Source organism: Podarcis gaigeae, assembly GCF_964106915.1.
Source record: "Podarcis gaigeae genome assembly, chromosome: 11".
Classification (NCBI taxonomy): domain Eukaryota; kingdom Metazoa; phylum Chordata; class Lepidosauria; order Squamata; family Lacertidae; genus Podarcis; species Podarcis gaigeae.
Window position 1 is genome coordinate 40596109 of NC_139687.1, and position 19246 is coordinate 40615354.

At 44.5% G+C, this 19246-nt stretch overlaps 1 protein-coding gene across 1 annotated transcript in view; it reads left to right on the forward strand.

The window, feature by feature from the left end:
• The first annotated feature begins 3990 nt into the window (after positions 1-3990).
• ELOVL7 (ELOVL fatty acid elongase 7) overlaps positions 3991-19246 on the forward strand; it is a 45160-nt gene continuing 29904 nt past the window's right edge. Inside the window, exon 1 of the mRNA XM_083703721.1 lies at positions 3991-4412. The gene's annotated coding sequence lies outside the window, so the exon portion shown is untranslated. The remainder of the gene's footprint in view (positions 4413-19246) is intronic.

The window sequence follows — 19246 nt, forward strand, 5'->3', positions numbered from 1 at the left end:
GACTGGGCTGGTGTGTAACAATATTATGTGCATACTTTTGTAGAAAGCACACACATACACTTTTACAAAAAGTACACTTAAGCTAGCTGCAGTTCGTTGGAAGGAAAAGCAGAAGTGCAGAACCATGATACAGATTAAGTCCCAGGGCTAATTTCCAGACGAAAGCATCTCTCCTGGCATGCTATTTCCCCATAAAGGTGCTGTTTACAGTAAATGGCAGGACCATGCAGAGGGGAGCCAGGTACACTTGCCCCAGGCCTCATAGGGCTAAGATGGCTGGCTCCCCCCCCCCCCCCAGGACAGGCTGCTTTTTTATTTTGAGTTTATAACTTTATTCTAACAAGACTCTTACCCTGGGCCTCAGACAAGCTTTGCACAGGCCTGGTAAACAGCACCTTAATGGGTAAATACTAGTAATTGGGGCAGGGAAATGTTTTAAGTAGGAAACTGCCCAGAGCTTCCTGTGCATTGTGATGGACAGAAAACTTGCTCTAAAAGAATAAGCTGTTACTGTACCGGTGTTGAGTTAAAAGTGTAACTGTGTACGTTTTGATGTCTTTGTTAACTTTGTTAACTTATTTCTCTACAGGGAAGTTGCTAGTCTGCTGTTTGTAGAATCAAAAAATTGTAGTGCTGGAAGTGTTCCCGAGGGTCTTCTAGTCAAATCCCCTGCAATTCAAAAATCTCAACTAGATCATACATGACAGATGGCCATCCAACGTGTTGTTAGAGAGAGGAAGTGTTGTGAGTTTGGGGAGTTAGTCTGTATGGTGCCTGAGCCCCTTCTAATTCCTGGAGTCCTGGATCCAGCAAGGGTTAAAATCTGTTGTTTAACTACCAGGGAATTTCTTTGTGAGAGAATAGTGATAGTTGCCACCAAAGGACCTAAGGGCATTAGTATAACAAAATAAGTGATGATGCCCTTACCTGGCTTGTACTTAGAAGGGAAATAACTACTGCAGTTGTGTGTGAGCTGAGCTAGAAGCAGGCAGCAGCTAGAGAGACAGGCGTGCTTAATTTCTGCTTGATTCAAAGGCTGTGACTATGAGAGAAGCAATACTTTCAGGGGTATTAAGGCTGTGAACCTTTCCACCTTGGGCTCAGGCTGTATATATGTGAAAATAAATATTATATCATAAAACACCACCATTTTCACTGTCCCTCATTCCAAAGAAACCAAACACTGGGCTAGCACCTGGAACCCTTGGAATATCCCACCACTCATAGATTGGGGTGGTGTGCAACACTGGTGTTAGAAGTGGGATTCGTGCTTCCTGGAGGAGGATCTGTGAGCGAGATGTGCCTGAGTTGACCTGGAGGAAGAAAAGGCAACACTCCTGGAACAATTCAGATGGATGCTCCAGCAGCAAAGCCTGCAGCTCATGGAACAGCAGAGCCAGCAATCTAAGATGTTTGAACAGCAGTTGAATGCTATATACCAATGAATGGAGCAGCAGTACAAGCAGTTGGATGGCAAGCAGAGGAGTCTAAGACCATCCTTGGAAAGAAAAAGGAGATCCCATGTGAGGAGGTGGGGGCCATGCCTTATCAGATACTACAAGGGGTTGAGGGTTCTCCAGAAGTCCAGCTTCAGAACACCAAGGCTGAAGGGATCCAGGAAATGGATGAGCAGCTGAGAGGCTTGGGCTCCAAAGAGAAGCAGTTGGTAGCTGAAGCAAAGGAGGAAGACGGCTCTTTACGGAAGAATGAGACGGCTGGGACTGAGGTCCAGCTGCTAATTGATTCCATCAATCCTTGAGTATCGACAGCGGAAGATGTACGGCCAGCGAGGAAAGGAGAAAGTGTTGCAGAGGAGGGTGAGAAGGCTGCAAGTGAAGAGATGCTGCTGATAGAACTCCTCACTCCATGGGAGAGGTGTAGGAGAGGTGCACGAGGCAGACATGCATGGCCAAGAGCAGGGGTCAGCAACCTTTTGCAGCTGTGGGCCGGTCCACCGTCCCTCAGACCATGTGGTGGGCTGGACTATATTTTTTTTTGGGGGGGGGGGAAATGAACAAATTCCTATGGCCCACAAATAACCCGGAGATGCATTTTAAATAAAAGGACACATTCTACTCAGGTAAAAACACGCTGATTCCAGGACTGTCCGCGGGCCAGACTGAGAAGGCGATTGGGCCACATCCAGCCCCCGGGCCTTGGGTTTCCTACCCCTGGCCAAGAGCAACCAGGGCTTTCCCCCCAGCCAGAACTCACCAGAACTCAGTTCCGGCACCTCTCAGGTGGGCACCATTTTCATGATAAGAGAACAAGGGAGGCGTTCATGTTGAGTTCCGGCACCTCTTTTTCCAGAAAAATAGCACTGAGAGCAACTGGTGCCTGCAGAGAGCTTTTATTTCATAATATACATCACTACTTGATTGTAAAAGAAAATCTCAAAGTGGTTTACAAAAAGATAAAAGTATTTTATACATGTTTAAACTAAAGGTCAATATTTACATATAATACCAGTCCATAAGATGGGGGGGGGGGACAGAAACTGCTCCTTGTTGTCACAGAACAAATTCTTAGCTAATAAAAGCTCTACAAATTACACACCTGGTAGCCAAATTTGCTCTGGCAGCTATGTAGCTCCATTTCAGCTATGTTAATGCTTTCTAATTATAAAACTATGCTGTAAAAATTTTATGCTGTAAACGTTTAGAGGTTATGTGGTGTAATTTCAGAGGAAAGCTTTGCTCTTCCTCTCTGTTGTTCATTGTAAAGGTATTTACACAATAATTTGATTGATTGATTGTTGAATTTGTTTTGTGATCAATCAATCAAATGGAAACCAGATAACTGAGAATTATGTTTTGGATTCAACCCTTCAAAGTTGCCTATTATGTTCTGTGGCTTTCTACCAATGACCATGTCGCATTCCACCATCCCTTTAGAGTGAAATGGGAATGGAATCTCCAGTGATGGACCAACTCCAGACTTGCCATTGTGACTAGGTGGATAATTTGGTTTTTGTTTTGTGTGACACTTTTTGCATGGTTTCTGGAAAGTGCAATAACACTGCTAGACCTGGGTCACTCCGGAGGAAGATGTTATTGCGCTATGGAAGGAATAGCCTGGAAAACATTTGCACCAATGTCTTGTGCAACTGGGCATTGCCACCACATGTAATAATAATCCTCCCATCCTGTGCATCCTCTCCAGCAGATAGCTGGTAAGCTCTCATTAGAGCGACACAGTTTGGCCAAAGTAGAAGACAGCTGCATGCCACACATGCCTCCAAATGATGAAGAGATTCCAGGCACTTGTAAAGCAACATGATATTCCCGCCCCCCTCATGGGCTGCCAACAAAGCAAGAAAGCTATGGCCATTATCTTGCAAAGGAACTTGTCTGACAAGTTCAGCAATGCGTGGTCTGACAGAGTAGGACACCACCTGAAGATGAAGCATTTCCATAACCTTTTTCTTTCTTTTTGCATTGTACTTGCATGCAAACAGCAAAAATTACACCAAAACAAGTATGATTAAGTACTTTTTTTTCACAGCGGGCAGCTCTTTTTGGTCCTGAACTCTGAACAACGACATTTCCCCCCATTATTTAAACCCCACCCATCTGACTTGCCCCAGACACTCTGGACAGATTCCAACATATATATAAGAACATGATAAAACATTTTTTTTTAAACTTCCCTATCCAGGACTGCCTTTAGATGTCTTTAAAGGTTGTAGAGTTACTTATCTCCTTGGCTTAGGGGGTCCGATGACTCCATACCCTCCAACGTTTCTCAAATGATAATAGGGACGCCCTAAGAAAAAGCGGGACATTCTGGGATCAAATCAGGATGGCTTTTGTAAATCTAGGACAGTCCCTGGAAAACAGGGCACTTGGGGGGTCTGTGGCAACAGGGCCACTGAAGAGGCGACAGACTGGGGAAGAGGTGTCTGCTGGATATATTTCCCACTGGACCGCAGGGCAGCCCTGAAGCTGGAAAACAGTGTTTTGTTTAACCCTCCGCCACGAGAGACCTAAACAAGCGCGGCGCCCTTGCTGCCCTTTCCTCGGCTCCCCTTCCCGCCCAACCGGCCCGAGGAGCGGAGTCCGGGCTTCTGGCAGCAGCCGCTTCCCTCAGGTGGGCGCTCGCTCCGCCTCCCGCCCTCCACCTGTCCTGCCTGCTGCGGCCGGGAGGAGGAGGAGGAGGAGGAGAGGAAGGGCCAGTCCCCCAGCGTCACGTGCGGGCGTGTGTACGGCGGCGGCGGCGGCTGGGAGTCAGTGACTCACTGCTTCCTGCGGCCAATCCCACGGGCGGGTTCCGAGGCCGGCCCGGAGGGCGGGCGCAAGGCTGGGCCGCGCCACGCGGGGCGGCACACTGGCAGCCGCTTCCTTTTTCTAGCGCACTCGCTCGTCGGCTGCTGCTGCTGCGGGCGCGAAAGGGAGCCCGGCTCGCTGAAGAGGGTAAGTAAGGCTCTCGTCGCTGCGCGCCTCCCTTCTCCCGCGCCCTTACCCCGGGGAGGAAAGGCCTGTTGAACTCGGGGAGGAGACGGCGCTGGAAACGGCGCGCTCTCCGCCCCGGACCCTCCACTTCCTCGCGAGGGAGCGACTTAGGCTTGGAGAGGATGGAGCCGAGGAAGGGACTCTCTGGTGGGGACCGAGGGGTCTTTGAGCGGGGAAAGAGGACAGTTAAGAAGGAGCGTCCGCTCCCTTAACGCACCAGCAGTAAGAAGTGAGGTGTGGAGATTTCACTCTGGGACACGGCGGGGAAGGGCTGCTGGGGCTGGTCGTCGTCGTCGTCATAATAGAAATAGTCATAACAATAGAGGTCAGAGTAGGGCACCCTCCTCTCACCGTTGCAGTTCCACTGATAACCTTCTTCTAAACCCCCTCAAAAACAAAACACCCAACAGAAACCTTGCTTGAAGAAGAGCATGGTTCGCTGTGGGGAGTTTCTGGTCCGGCTCATCCTGATCTAATGGTTTTTCCTTCTTTTGAACTAAAGCGATGGCTTGGCTGGTGGAGGACGTGATGTGTTGTGACAGATCGGGGTTGTTTGTGTGTGTGTGTGGGGGGTCTCTTTTGGGGAGGGCGGGGGACGGCGCGATTCCCTCACCCATCCAGGCTATTTGCATGCGAAGCGCACGCTCCCCCCCCCCCCCTCCGGAGAGCAGCTCCGGCTCCACCTGGGCATAACCCGAGCGCCCTGGGTGGGTGGGCTTTCCTTGGGATCCCTTGAACCGCGGGCACTTTTTCCAGTGGTCCTTGTTGCCGCTCTCGACGTCGCCGCCGAGGGACCGGCGCGGACACGTGGGAAGCGCTGCTCTGGTCGGATTAAGGAGGCAGCGGCTCGAGGCCAAAGGGAAGGGAAGCCAAGGTGTTTCCCGGCCTGACCTACAAAACGGAAGCGGCCTCGGAGCTCGCCCTGCCTGTCTTATTCGCTCGCTTGTGGGTTTGCTCGGCCCGCGGGCGGCGAAAAATAGGGATACCGGCGCGGTTTGTTTGCCGGCGGAGCCCTGCTGGGCTCTCGAGCCTCTGTTGAACTTGCAAATCGCGAGTGTTCTCCTCCACCTCTGCGCCGCCTTCCTTCCTGCAAGTGGTGTCCGTGGCTGCGCTTGGCCCTTCGGGAGGAGTCCCAATGCTTTTAGGAGGCTGTGTGCCTGGTCATTAAAGGCAGCCTCCAGCCGTATTTGGCACCTGAGAGACGACTGCAGTCTTCCCTTCCAGGCTGTTTCAATGGGCTGGCATGAGTCGCAACTTGTAAGAACACGTTAGCACCGAGGATGGAAAACAGGCGAGGGACATCATCTTTCTGCGTTGAGCAAGTGATGGCAATCTGCTGGGAATTGGGTGGTTCTCAGCTGGGTGTCTCCACACCCCTGAAGGGTGTAGGAAGGGGTTTATTCACGCTTGGATAATGCAACTGGAATGGGGTGACTGGATTAAGCATAATTTGCCTTTTGCAAAACGCACTTCGCTCCGACACCTCTCTTCTGTGTGCCTGTCTTTGTGGCGGCTGCTTGAGAAATCCACCTACTACCAAGGGTTAAGTTTCGGCTCCTTCCCAAGACTCCACCCACTATGATTAAGAGAGCCCACCCACTATGATTAAGAGAGCCTGAAAGCCCGTGAAGACTGGCAGAAACTCTTAACTATTTGATATTAACTGATATGGCCTGACACCGAATTGGCAGAGAGGGAACACTCATTAATAAGAGGAGCTTGGGAAAAATTCCACGCTTGCATTTGTCAAACAGTATTTGCAGAAAAAAACACATTTGGCCAGCTCTGAACCCAGCCCAGTCCCCAGAAGTATGAATGAATTACTTCTCTTGCAGCAATAGGAATAATAAAACAGTTTGCTAAGTCCTGTTTCTCCAGCTGCTGTTTTTGTTTCCATCCTTTATTTCAACTCTCCTGCGGTAAAAGATGGTGCAAGCCATTTTCAAAATCCAACCACTGTGTTTCTTAAGTTATTTCCTTCCCAGTGCTTTCTTCTAGTTTTACATTTAGATTATCTGATCTCCCTCTGCCTCCAAAAACTTTGCATTCCAGTGGTCTGTGGAGCTGTAAAAGCTGGGTTCACATTTCTGATCAGCCATGAAATTTACTGGCCTCAGGCTGGTCTCTCGCCCTGCAAAATAGGAAAAGCAACGAAAGTGATCAGTCTCATGGAGGTGCTGTTGGGATACACTTGATTATGCTGTAGGTCTAGGTGCCCAAGGTGCATTTTTACAAAGTGCACACCAGCAATCTTAGATTTGCCACAGGGAATTGCAGTTAATTCAGGCTCTATAAGAATGCCAGTACTATGCAAGGGTTCTTCACGTGTCTGCTGCATTCACAACTTAAAAATGCATATATGACAAAAATGCATGACGAGGCCCTAAACGGCATGTAGGATTCAAAGGCCTAAATGAATTATTCTGGCAATCAGTCTGGCTAATTGCTACATTTAGGATTGGGGAGGTGTTTTCCTTCCACAGGGCAACCTAATTTGAGAAAGATGCTAGGTAATTACTGTTGCCTGTAGCATGTGGCTTGACTTGTTCATGGTACTTGACGTGCTCTGTTAGGTACCTTTTGTATGGCCAGCCTGTTGTCTTTGTCCATGGGATACTGGAGTGGCTTGCCGGTTCCTCCTCCAGGTGGATCACGTTTGGTCAAAACTCTCCACTATGACCTGTTCATCTTGGGTGCCCTGCTCGGCATAGTTCATAGCTTCTCTGAGTTCTTCAAGCCCCTTCGCCACGGCAAGGCAGTGATCTATGAAGGGGTGCTGAAGGAGACTCTTGAGAGTCCCATGGACTGCAAGAAGATCAAACCTCTCCATACTGAAGGAAATCAACCCTGAGTGCTCACTGGAAGGACAGATTGTGAAGCTGAGGCTCCAGTACTTTGGCCACCTCATGAGAAGAGAAGACTCCTTGGAGAAGACCCTGATGTTGGGAAAGATGGAGGGCACAAGGAGAAGGGGACGGCAGAGGACAAGATGGTTGGATAGTGTTTTCGAGGTTACCAGCATGAGTTTGACCAAACTGCGGGAGGCAGTGGAAGACAGAGGTGCCTGGCGTTCTCTTGTCCATGGGGTCACGAAGAGTCGGACACGACTAAACGACTAAACATCAACAAGTATGGCCAGCATCGTATTGGCGTTGTGTGTGTCAATCCGGGAGGTGGCTGGTATGTCATTGAGGTGGATAGGTGGACCAGATGGATACAGTATCTCTTATAATGCTCCTATTAAACTCACTGATTGAGGAAGGGAGGAAGCAGGTTAAACCATGGGTTTCACAACCATATCTTATTGCCACAGGGCTGGAAATGATACATTATTTGGCATGCTTATATTGGCAACTATTAGCTACTGTTTCCCCCATTTGTTTTATGCTTTCAGTGTGACAGGCATATGTTCAGAAGGTTTAGTTCAACTTTCCACGGATAGGCAAAAACTGACCTGTTGAACTTCTGCCTCTTACTGCTGTCAAATGCATGGCCTCTGCTATCTCCCCTCACCTCCCACAAGTCCTCTAACCATCTCAGCCCTGAACCCTTCACCTTGGAAGATAGGGTTATCTTGTTCTCTCTCTCTTTATGCTTCTTGCCATGCCTGTGGTGTATAGGTTTTATTTTAAAAAACAGAAACAGATCTCATGGTTTGCCAATGTCTTTAAGAGAAGGGCTGTGCAACATTGGCTGGGTACTAAGTATTTGTATAGGCATGACCTTGTGTATTAAGGGATGTAGATGGTTTGGAATATTTACCAAAATTTATTTCAGGTGATTTATGAAAGACCTTGCATGTATACAGCTCTGGGATGGAATGCTTCCTGAAATAGTTTTCCTTGTAACCTACCAGTTGGATGGCTGCAGTGGGGCTATCCCTTGAAGACTGCTTAGAACAGGCACCCCCAACCTGCGGCCCTCCAGATGTTTTGGCCTACAACTCTCATAATTCTAGCTAACAGGACCAGTGGTCAAGGATGATGGGAATTTTAGTCCAAAACATCTGGAGGGCCGAAGGTTGGGGATGCCTGGCTTAGAAGCTTCACTTAGTACAGGATATTGCTGCCAGGATTTAGACTGTGACCTGGTTCGGCCATATCATGCCAATTCTAAAGCAATAAAACACACAGGATTTAAATATGCATTTCAAGTAATGTACTATATGTTTATTATTGAAGTATTTATAAATGACATTTTCATTAAAAAATATTACAAAGTACAATGCTGTCATAAAAGCAAGAATGCCAGACATCAGGAAAAGCTGGTTAGCAAAGAATCTCAGGTTTAAAAGGCCTGCCTGAATTACACAGTTTTTGACCTTCAGAGATGCCTGCATACATCACCTTTATTTACAACATGGAATAAAGGTGGTATAGAAATGTAAAAGGATTAGTTCAATTCATGTATTAGCTAGCCCATTCAAGTAATTCACGTTGACACTGAGCCTAGGGAAAGAACATTTTGCTGCCTGGTCTAGTCCTGCTTTTTGTGTGGGTGTAAATGAGGAGTCTGGATATGTGGTTTTAAGGAGAAGTGGAAGCTAGCAGGTGCATTTGAGTCTATTCTTGCATTGACAGCAATTGTCTGTGTGCAAGCAGTGTTTAGATTTAGTACTCTTTAGTTGGCTGCCCACTTGGGAATTAGTCCTACTGAAATAAGTAGAGCTTACGTCTGAGCAAATGTGCCTAGGTCCAGGCTGTTACCTGGCATGAAAACTGAGATCTTGGAATGAATGTTTTTAACTACCTTATAGGGTGTGGCAGAGCATTGTCTTTGGTGCTATTTAATGAAGCCACTGAGAGTGGTCATTAGGAGTTTTGGGACAAGTTACCATCACTACGCTAATGACACTGAGTTCTATTCTTCCATAACAACTGAACCAGGAGAGGCCATGCAGGCTCTGCACCAGTGCCTGGATGCAGTGGTGAGCAATATTAAAAACTCAGATACATCAGCTAGGTGCCAAATGGCTCCTTAAATCAATGCTACAGTCACCAAAGCGGAATGTCTAGTTGCCATTTTGGGGCCAGACTTTTTGGTTCCTGAAATTCATTCTGATTGCGCAGATAAAAATATCACAGACAGAATTCTACAGGATATGTTGTTAGTGTGTGAAAACAGGCAAGAACCAAGGATCCCCAGGCATGCAGATGGTGGAGACATCAGGCGCCATCCTGGTGCCCGGGCATCTTCACTTTGTCGCAAGTAGCCAATAGCCAGGTAGTCCCCATTTCTGAAAAAATGGTCACTTCCCTATGCTGAATGGAGTCACACTCCCCACTAAAGGAGCAGCTTAGCAGGCTCAGGTCACACTCCCCACTAAAGGAGCAGCTTAGCAGGCTCAGGTAGCCTCAGTGACTAGAAGCTGCAACTGGTACCATAGCTCAGACTTTAGCTGGACTGCGAAAACTTGACTGCAGTTGTTTTTGCATTGGTTACTTTAGCATCAGATTACTGCAGTGTGCTCTGTGTAGGGCTTCCCTTGTACTTGATCTGGAAGCTGCAGTTCGTGCCGACTGCTGTCGCTGATAAATGTGAGAACCATCAATTAGCATCTGTCAGCTTATAACACCTTTTCATGCATTTCTCAATTTGCTACAGGGCCAAGTGCAAGGTGTCATTATCAACATATAAAACCTTTAACAGTTTGGAAACAATTTTCTTGTAATATCGCCTTACCCCATATATGCCCACTCAGCTGCTTTGATCTCCAGAACTTACAGTGCTTCAGAGATGCCACAAAATACCTGCTCCAGACTTGTAGGAAATTGATCTTTTAATGTGGCAGCACTTAAATTTTGGAACTCCCTCACTATTGACATCAGGCAGACATGTTCTCTCTGTTTCTACTTCTAAACTGCAAAAACCTTTAAATCAGTACTGCTAGTGTTGTCAGAGATTTACAATGTTCTTTCAAATATAAAATAAATTTACTCCGGTCTTTTTCAAACAGTTGGTCTCGCTGGTCATGGATTTTCCCGGACAGTTTTGCCAGTTCTGTGTATTCAATCATCTTAGTTTCCCATTCTTCTACTGTTGGAATTTCTTGCTGCTTCCATTTCTGGGCTAAAATAATCTTTGCCGCCGTTGTGGCATAAAGAAATATATTACAATTCTTCTTAGAGATTTCATCTCCTAATATGCCCAACAAAAAAGGTTCTGGTTTGTTCTGAAAAGTGTTCTTAAATATTTTCTTAAGCTCATTATATATCATATCCCAATAAAGTTTTACCTTAGGACAAGTCCACCACATATGGTAGAAATTCCCTTCTTTTTCTTTACATTTCCAACATAGATTGTCACTTGTACTATACATTTTGGCTAATTTTGTTGGTGTCCAGTACCATCTATACATCATTTTCATTATGTTTTCCTTTAAAGCAGTACAAGCAGTAAATTTTATTCCTTTCTTCCATAGCCTTTCCCAGTCCTCTAGTTGTATATTATACCCAAAATCTTTTGCCCATTTTATCATAACACACTTGACTTGCTCATCTTTGGTATGCCATTCTAACAGTAGATTATACATCTTTGATTAAAAAATTTATTATGAAGTGTCTTGTTTCTGTTGGTTGAAAGAGTGGGTTTTATTATAAAATACTGGTTTATTGGATTTTGAAGGTTTCGACAACAGATTTGGTTGGCATGTCTGACAAAGTAAAGGCACACAGAAGCTTCCTAAATCATATCATAAGGAAGTCATTATATGAGGTTTGGAAGAGATAATAGAAATTTGCTGGAATAATAACTCCAACTTCATGATGTTTTTAAGGAAGATGTTAAAAATAACAGCAACCAAGTAGCATAATTTTTTTGTGAAATAGACTACCTGTTCATTAGCCAAGAGCACCATATAAACCAGTTCAGGGGCAGGCCAAGTTGTGGCCTGAAGAATCTTTCTTTTTGTTTGTTTTTACTGTACCTCAGAGAGTCACCAGCTGGAACTAGGTGCATAATGGTGGCTCAGGTAAGAGGGGCCAACAGGCTTTTATTATTAAGGAATGGGATGCCTCTGAGCATTTGATCATTGCAGAAATTTGTTTGTAGAAGCGGAACTGACCTCACAGTCCTACCACAAAAAATGTCTGTTCTGGTATCCCACTCACACCAGCTTTCTGCAGTTTGGAAGGGGTAGAGTTTCTTGTTAGGGTGATCAGGTGTAAAAGAGGACGGTGCTCCTGTGCCTTTAATGGCTGTATGAAAGAGAAAAGTTTAGCAGAAAAAAAATCCAGAAGTATTAAAAGGTGCAGGAGTCCTATCCTCATCTGCCTCTGCCAACCCTACTATTTGTTGCTGCTGCTTTGATTAAACAGTTGACAGTCAGAATTGTTGCTGGCCCACTGTCAATTTAGTCAAGTTAATAGGATGCTTTTAAGCAGAGGTTGGATGGCCATTAGTCATGGATGCTTCAGTTGGGATCCCTGCATGGCAGGGGGTTGGACTAGATGACCCTTGGGACTCACTTCCTGCTATACAGTTCTTTGATTCTACGACTATATACGACATATAGAAAAAAAATCTGATTAAATAAATATTAAATACAGCAGGTAACTAGCAGATAAAATCATCAAAAAGAAGGGGGGATCAAATGATAAAGCAGTATAACCCAGTGATCAACAATTGGAAAATGCCTAAACAAAATTGGGTTTTCAGTAAGGGTTAAAAATATTCTACAGACAGATGGAGCCTCCTGGATGGGTAAGCATTCCAGAAAACAGGCACATTGCACTGGGAGGTGTGCATGTTTGTTATGAGAATGAAGGCAATCCATTACCTCACCTGGTCCTAAGTTCTACTCCAGGGGTCAGCAAACTTTTTCAGCAGGGGGCTGGTCCACTATCCCTCAGACCTTGTGGGGGGCCAGACTATATTTTGGAAAATATATATATATGAACGAATTCCTATGACCCACAAATAACCCATAGATGCATTTTAAATAAAAGGACACATTCTACTCATGTAAAAACACACTGATTCCCAGACCGTCCGTGGGCTGGATTTAGAAGGTGATTGGGCCGTGTCTGGCCCCCGGGCCTTAGTTTGCCTACCCATGTTCTACTCAGATCTCCAATACATCCCATTCTGCTTTCTGTTTATACTCCTAATGTAGCACCATGATAGCATTTTCAGCTGGAATAGCTTCCTTCTGACTTGTTCTGGATCCAGCTTTGGAAAAAAGGTACACTGGCTACCGGTTTGTACATGGTGTTTCCATATGTCAACCAACACCTGTTAGATCACTCAAAAGCTCAGCCTCTGAAGCAGCACTGTATGTGCAGTGTTTAAAAAAGCGGCTCATTCTGTTACTTAATTGAGTCACATCTGCAATACTTGCTGCTTGAGTGCATCGTATATGTACTAGATGCTATCCTCGTGGTGCCTGTCATAATGCATTTCTTAGATCAATTCATTGATCTCTCTGTAATGTTAGGACTAGAAGTGCATGGATTATGTCATCTGAAATGTGGTGTTTGTACTTGGCAAGGTTTTCAGGCACTTATTTGCATTATGTCATTCTGAGATCCAGTGGTGGAGCCAAGAGTGTCTAGTCCATGGCAACTTCAAGGTGCTTAGCTATGAACTATGAATTCCAGGCACATATTCAGAAGGCTTACTAAGAGAAATGGAAACGGTTTGGCCACTACGCTGTTTCTAGTACTGTTTGCAGAACAGAACAAAAACAGCTGCAGTATGAATGAATATGATGTCTTTGCTCATGCAAGTTCAAAGTTTAAAATATTGACCTTCAAAGCCAAACATATGGGTGGGGCCAGGGAAGATGCACACTTGTAAATGGCTAGGCCTTAGAGGACTGGGCCCAGTCCAAAGATGTGCCCAGAGAGGCTGTGTACATAACTTTCAGCAAACTGCTTAAAAGTTTAAGCAGAAGGTGCTTGCTTAGTGATATTTGCCCCTCTATTTGAAATCTAAATTGATAATACAGAGGTGAGAATTGTGGCCATCTGGAGGGAATCAGATTGGCTGTCCTTGCATTAAAAAGTAATCTGTACCAAAGTGAAAAATGTCTGTCTACCGTTCACATATTTAGAGAAGTCTGCTCTAGTATTGAAACTGTTCATTTTATTTGACCACTGCAAATGAACATCATGGCCTTTTGCAGTTTGTTTTATTTCAGTCATATACTTACCATTATTTTATTACTTCAAACCATGCAATTTGCGGCATCACATATGATGCCCTAAGTTAGCAGTTGCTGTGATGCCTGTTGTTTTCTTAATTTGTCCTTCCCTGGCCTGTACAGTGTAGAACCAACTACCACCGGGACACTACTGCTAATTTCCTTCTGCCAATTCCTTTGTGCTCTGAACTAAGCCTTTTCTCATTCCTTGTTCATATGCATGGCAGCAAGGGTCTTTCTGCATGTCATGATACAAATTTCCAGAGCACTCCTTTGAGATCTGTGGCCTGAAGCTTAGTCACCAATCCTGAAGAAATCCCATTCAGACTGTTCTTAACTCTGACATTAGGAAAGTTGATTCTGTTTATATAATTGTTTCACTGCAACTTAAAATGTGCAACCAAGTAGTATTTTATACATAGGCAGACACATCCCTGTATCTATTTTTATGGTAGCCTTTCAAAGTCACTTGAACTGCCCTTTCCTTCTATTTTTTGTTCTGCTCTAAAATAATGCCTTTCTCAGAGTGTCATATATTAAAATGGATTTGCTGTATGTGGGTCATTCCACACAGCCAGCTTCTTCTGCAACCTCTTCTTACTTTTTTTTAGCAAAGTCTGGAAGCCTCAGGGTTTAAATGACCCCCACCTCACATTTCTTTAATACAGCTTCTTGGAAAGCCCTTTTAACCCTCCAAATCAGGCAGAGGCAAACTGAACCCTCCAGATGTTTTGGGACTACAACTCCCACCCTCCCTAGCTAACAGGACCAGTGGTCAGGGATGATGGGAGTTGTAGTCCCAAAACATCTGGAGGGCTGAGTTTGCCTATGCCTGCTCCAAATTCAGAAATTCACCATGCCCATCCCAAAAAAGTATTTAAGAGGTGGCAGTAATTGACTAGTTCGTGGGTTCCTTCTGCTCTTTTTCTTGTGAAATGTCCTGAAGCAGAATCCCAAAAGAGCTTGTGGTTTAAAAACTTGCATGTGCTGAAGCTTGTGGGTTTGATGAGCACATCAGCATATCAGCGCAGGCTTCCTATCTACTGTATGTGAGTAGCAAACATTTAGCAGGGCCTAATGCTTTAATCTCTTATACTTCTCCTGTTGTTGGCATCCGTCTGTCTTAAGAGGCAACGGAGTGCACCTCCAGGGATGAAATCAAACTGCCGCATTAGCAGCACCCAAGTGACCTGCCTGTAACAGTGCACACAGAGGTCCTGGAATGGCCAGACAACAAGACCCCCCTCTTGGCCTCGCTGACCTGGTCCAAAGGAAAGCATAGCAATATATTTAGCACCAGCTTGGCTGCAGGAGTTGCAGGAATGGGGCGTATGAGGCACCATCCAACCGTCTTAGCGACTCCACTCCCGATTTGTGTGGGCCTTAATCCGTAGCTTTCTCCCGAAGACATCCCACTGAAGGAGTGAGGACCAAGGGTCCACCTGAGTCCACTTTGGAGAGCCAGACTGAAGCCATTTTATAAGAAGCAAGCTAAAAGCTAAAAACTATTTCTCTCCTCTGCCAGCACACAGCATTTTTGTAAATGCTGCAAGTGTGGTCAGAGCACTTCACACCTGCTCTAGCTATTCACCCAATTCCCGTAAACAGACCGAGAAGAGAGCAACAACAGGAAGATGTAGCCCACCACAAAAATAAGGTGGGAACACGGATGGCCAATGTGGTTTTACAAGGAATTGCAAATAGGTCAAGAGGATTATAAGCTTACAGCGCCACCTAGTGGATAATGCAGCTTGGAACCGAAGGGCCACCATCAAATCTTTAATTGGTTGAGCTTCAATGAATATGCATAAAGGGGAATGTTTAAGGGGGGTGGGTGAAGGGGCTGAACTTTGCTTTGCCTAAGGGGATAAAAACTGTCTGCCCCTGGTGTTCTGGGGCATTCTCTCATTTTTGCTGAATGTACCCACTTTGCTTTGCTTGTCTGACAAATAAACCAAAGTCAATAAAACTTTTAAAAATATTGCTGCCTGGATTTTTCCATTCTGGTCCGGATTCTGAAGTCTCCAACACCACAAGGCAGCAGATGACCCAGTATAAAGTAAATCATGTGCCTATAGCAGCTGGTTTGGACACAACTTTTATCTATGCAAAAAAGGGCCTATATTGGGGTATACAGGGAAGGTGTTTTCTTTTTATACCTCTAGAAATGCTGTGTGTATTGATGTTTGGGTTTGGCCTCTGCTACTGTATATCTGACATTCATGAACACCTCTGAAATCATGTCACAGTTTCTCAGCTATTCAGTCACCTGGGAAAAATCATATTCCTAGAAGCCAAAATATGTAATTTTTTTGCCAATTGCATCTGCAACTGAGAACAAATGTTAATTATAACTAACAATAGACTTTGTGTACTGACATAGATCCCAGCCTCAGTATCCCGTAGGCATTTTCTTACATTTGCAGGTCAGATTAGTCTTTTAAGGAGGTCACAAGCTTTAGATACTAAATAGATTATAAATATTTGGTGGAGGGATGCAGAGCCAGAGCCAAATTTGATACACACTCATTCTAACTGCATATGTTGAAACTGGGTAGGAAACTTCTCTTTCCCTACCCTGGCAAACTGTTGTTGACATTACTATATTTATTCATTTTACAACGCAAATGACATCTTGGAGAGAGTTGCTTCTCTCTACATTCTTTTGCTTGACGGTTGGTAAACAGAGGTTGGCAAATAGAAACTGTGAATTCCACCCATTGATGGTAGTGTCCATTATCAGTAAATGTTAGTGGGGAAGCAGATAAGGGGGTTCTATTGAGCAGTCACCTATTGCTGGAAGAAAACTAGTTTTGTTTGAGAAGATTTGTGAAGCTCCTCTGGATATACAGTCAACTTGACTCACATAGAAGCGGTCGCTCATCACTAGTGCTGTTTTTGACATATAAAACCATAAATGGCTCAGGACCCCAATACCTTAAGGACCACCTCTCCCCATATGAACCGACCCAAACCCTGCAATCATCGTCTGAGGCCCTTCTCCATGTGTCTCATCCACATGGAGGTCCCGTGGCAATGGCTCTCACTTTGTGGAATGCTCTCTGCAGGGAGGCTTACCGGATGCCCCCATTACATATCTTAGGTGCCAGGCAAGAACATATTTCTTTAACCAGGCCTTTGGGTGATTGACATTCTGTGTCCTTTTAAATGTGTTTGTGGGATGGGGGTTATTGGTTTATTTTTGTTCTTGTTTTTATTATGTATTTTGTGTTTTCATCTTGTGTTTTTCTGTTGTGATCCACTCTGTGATCTTTGGATGAAAGGTGGTATACAAATTTAATAAATGAAAAATAAAAGCCTCTTTCTGGGCAGACTGACACTGGTTTACTCAAATGGCAGCTGCGCTATAAAGTGAGAAAAATTGTTTCCAAGGTTGAAGCCAGTTCAGAGGCTAAAGCTTGTATACCTTAAGCACATTTTTGCCCTTGGTGAAAAGAACCAGCGTGTCCTACTTTTTATTTTTTATTAATAGAGGTTGCTTTAATTAGCAAATGTAGGTATACAAGATGGGATAGAGAAAGGGTTCGTTTTAGTCAGAAATTAAGACTTTTCTGTGGCTATCTTTCTTTGTGTGTGTTTATGAGGGTTAATTAATCCCCACGGCCATCTCTCTCAAATTGGCTAGTGAAACAGGTGTCAAACTGGCAGCCTTTCTAGCTTTTGTGCAGGTCTGGATAGGTAGGTAAGGGCATGAATCCATATGCCTGAGATGTGTGTTTTGTGCATTATTGAAAAGCCTTTTCTTTTTAAAAACACAACAACCACAAAACCATCTTTTCATTTTTATGCTGGGCATTGCTGCTGCTATGTTGGTCCTCAAGCATGGGAAAAAGAGAGGTTACTTTATTAACCCCTTAATAAGTTGTATTATGTTCATGGTAGTGTGTAATGTGTAAGTCTCACTATCATAAAAACCATACTCCGAGGTCTAACACCTCATTGAAGTATGTTTTTCTAGGAGTCAAGATAAGAGCAAATAATTGTATTGTTCATGCTGTTTTAGGGCATGCTGCATGTTGCTAGGTGATGGGATTGGTTTTTAAAACACTTGTGTGCAAGTATTTTAACTTTATAGCAGTTGTCCTCATGCATTCCCCCACTACCTAAACTAGTTGAGTAACTCTGTTAGAAACCTGGACTAAAGACCCGAGCTATAGTACACAATGTAAAGAGAATAACTTAAAGCTCCTCTTTTATTTGCAAAGAAATTTATGTTCCTAGAACCTCAGTTTATGCAGTAGCTACTCTAACTGTCTTGGCACATAAGTATGGATATTCTTTTAAGGAAGAACCCTGGGTGCATTACGCTGCTGTTGTCTAGGCATTTCTTTTGGGTGTATTCATGAGCACAGCTGTTTTGGTGTCCTAAATATGCCTCATTTTAGGCATGTAAGAAAGCTTTTGATAACTTTGCCAATGACACTTCATTGTGCTGCTTGATAAGATGCCATTTGAAACTCTGGCATTCAGTAGGAGAAAGTGCTGGCGGTAATGGTATGTGTGGTGGCATCTAGCAGTAGCTCTTAGTCACTGCAACCAATAAAGACAAAGGGGCATTTTGGCTTCAGAGTCTGACCACCTGTCATAGTGCTGAAGGTGTTGCGGTCCATCATCTCCTTAGTGGTCTGGCTTTTACTTCATTCTACATTTTCTAGAAAAATGCCTCCCAACATTAAATCAGAAATGTAATCAAGAGGCTGGCAGGGGTGGCCAGGAGAGGTCATCTGTTGCCTGACTACCTACATCCACAGAAGGTGAAACAGGAACAGAACAGGAACAGCTTGTCCTTTTCTTTGTGGAGAGATGGTTGAGATGGAAGCAGCAAAGCAGTTGCCCATTAATACCTTTGCAATTGTGTGACTTACTTTGTGAGCAGCTCACATCTCTGGAGAGGGGTGGTGCTCTTTGTCAGAGAAGAGGGTAACAGTGTGTGTTACTAAGCAGCATGGAAGTCCTCACCACAGACACACATTCCCCATCTCTTCCTCTTAAAACTCTTCCACAGTCTCATGACCAAGATGGGATGAGAAGAGGGATTTGTCTGACTTCTGTGGCCTCCAGAAAGGAAATGAATGGATTTTGGATTAAAGGGGAAATGAATTAGAAGGGGACTTGGCGACTCTGTTTTCAAAAGCATTTAAATAGGTGGGAGGCACTGGAATGGTAATTCAGAGTTCACTTCTTGCACCAGAATGTTGCCTCAGTAGAAGGGTGTGTCTGGTCATGGTGTTCCATTCAAAGCTTTTTCTAGCTAGATAGAGCGCAAGGAATAAAGGAAGGTACTGTAGATGCCAACCTGTACTTAGAGTGTCCTTGGCAGCTAACTCTTTGAAGATTTCATCTTTGAGCATGGTGCTTTTCTTTAGCTATAATGGCTGATATTGCAGCAGATTAGTGGCCTCTTGGGTGGCTGGAGCCAAAAGAAAGAGTTATGAAAATAATGGAAAGTGTGGGAGGGACATTTAGCATCTTGACTTTCTGGAAGCACTGCCTTTGGCATCAGTTGCAACATGAACCAGTATGTTCACAATTGGCTCAAGTTGAGTTTCATCTTTATGATACAGATAGTTGTAGTTTGCAGAAACTGTCCAGCATTTTTTGTGTTGTATTCCAGTTAGCCCACTTTTTAAAA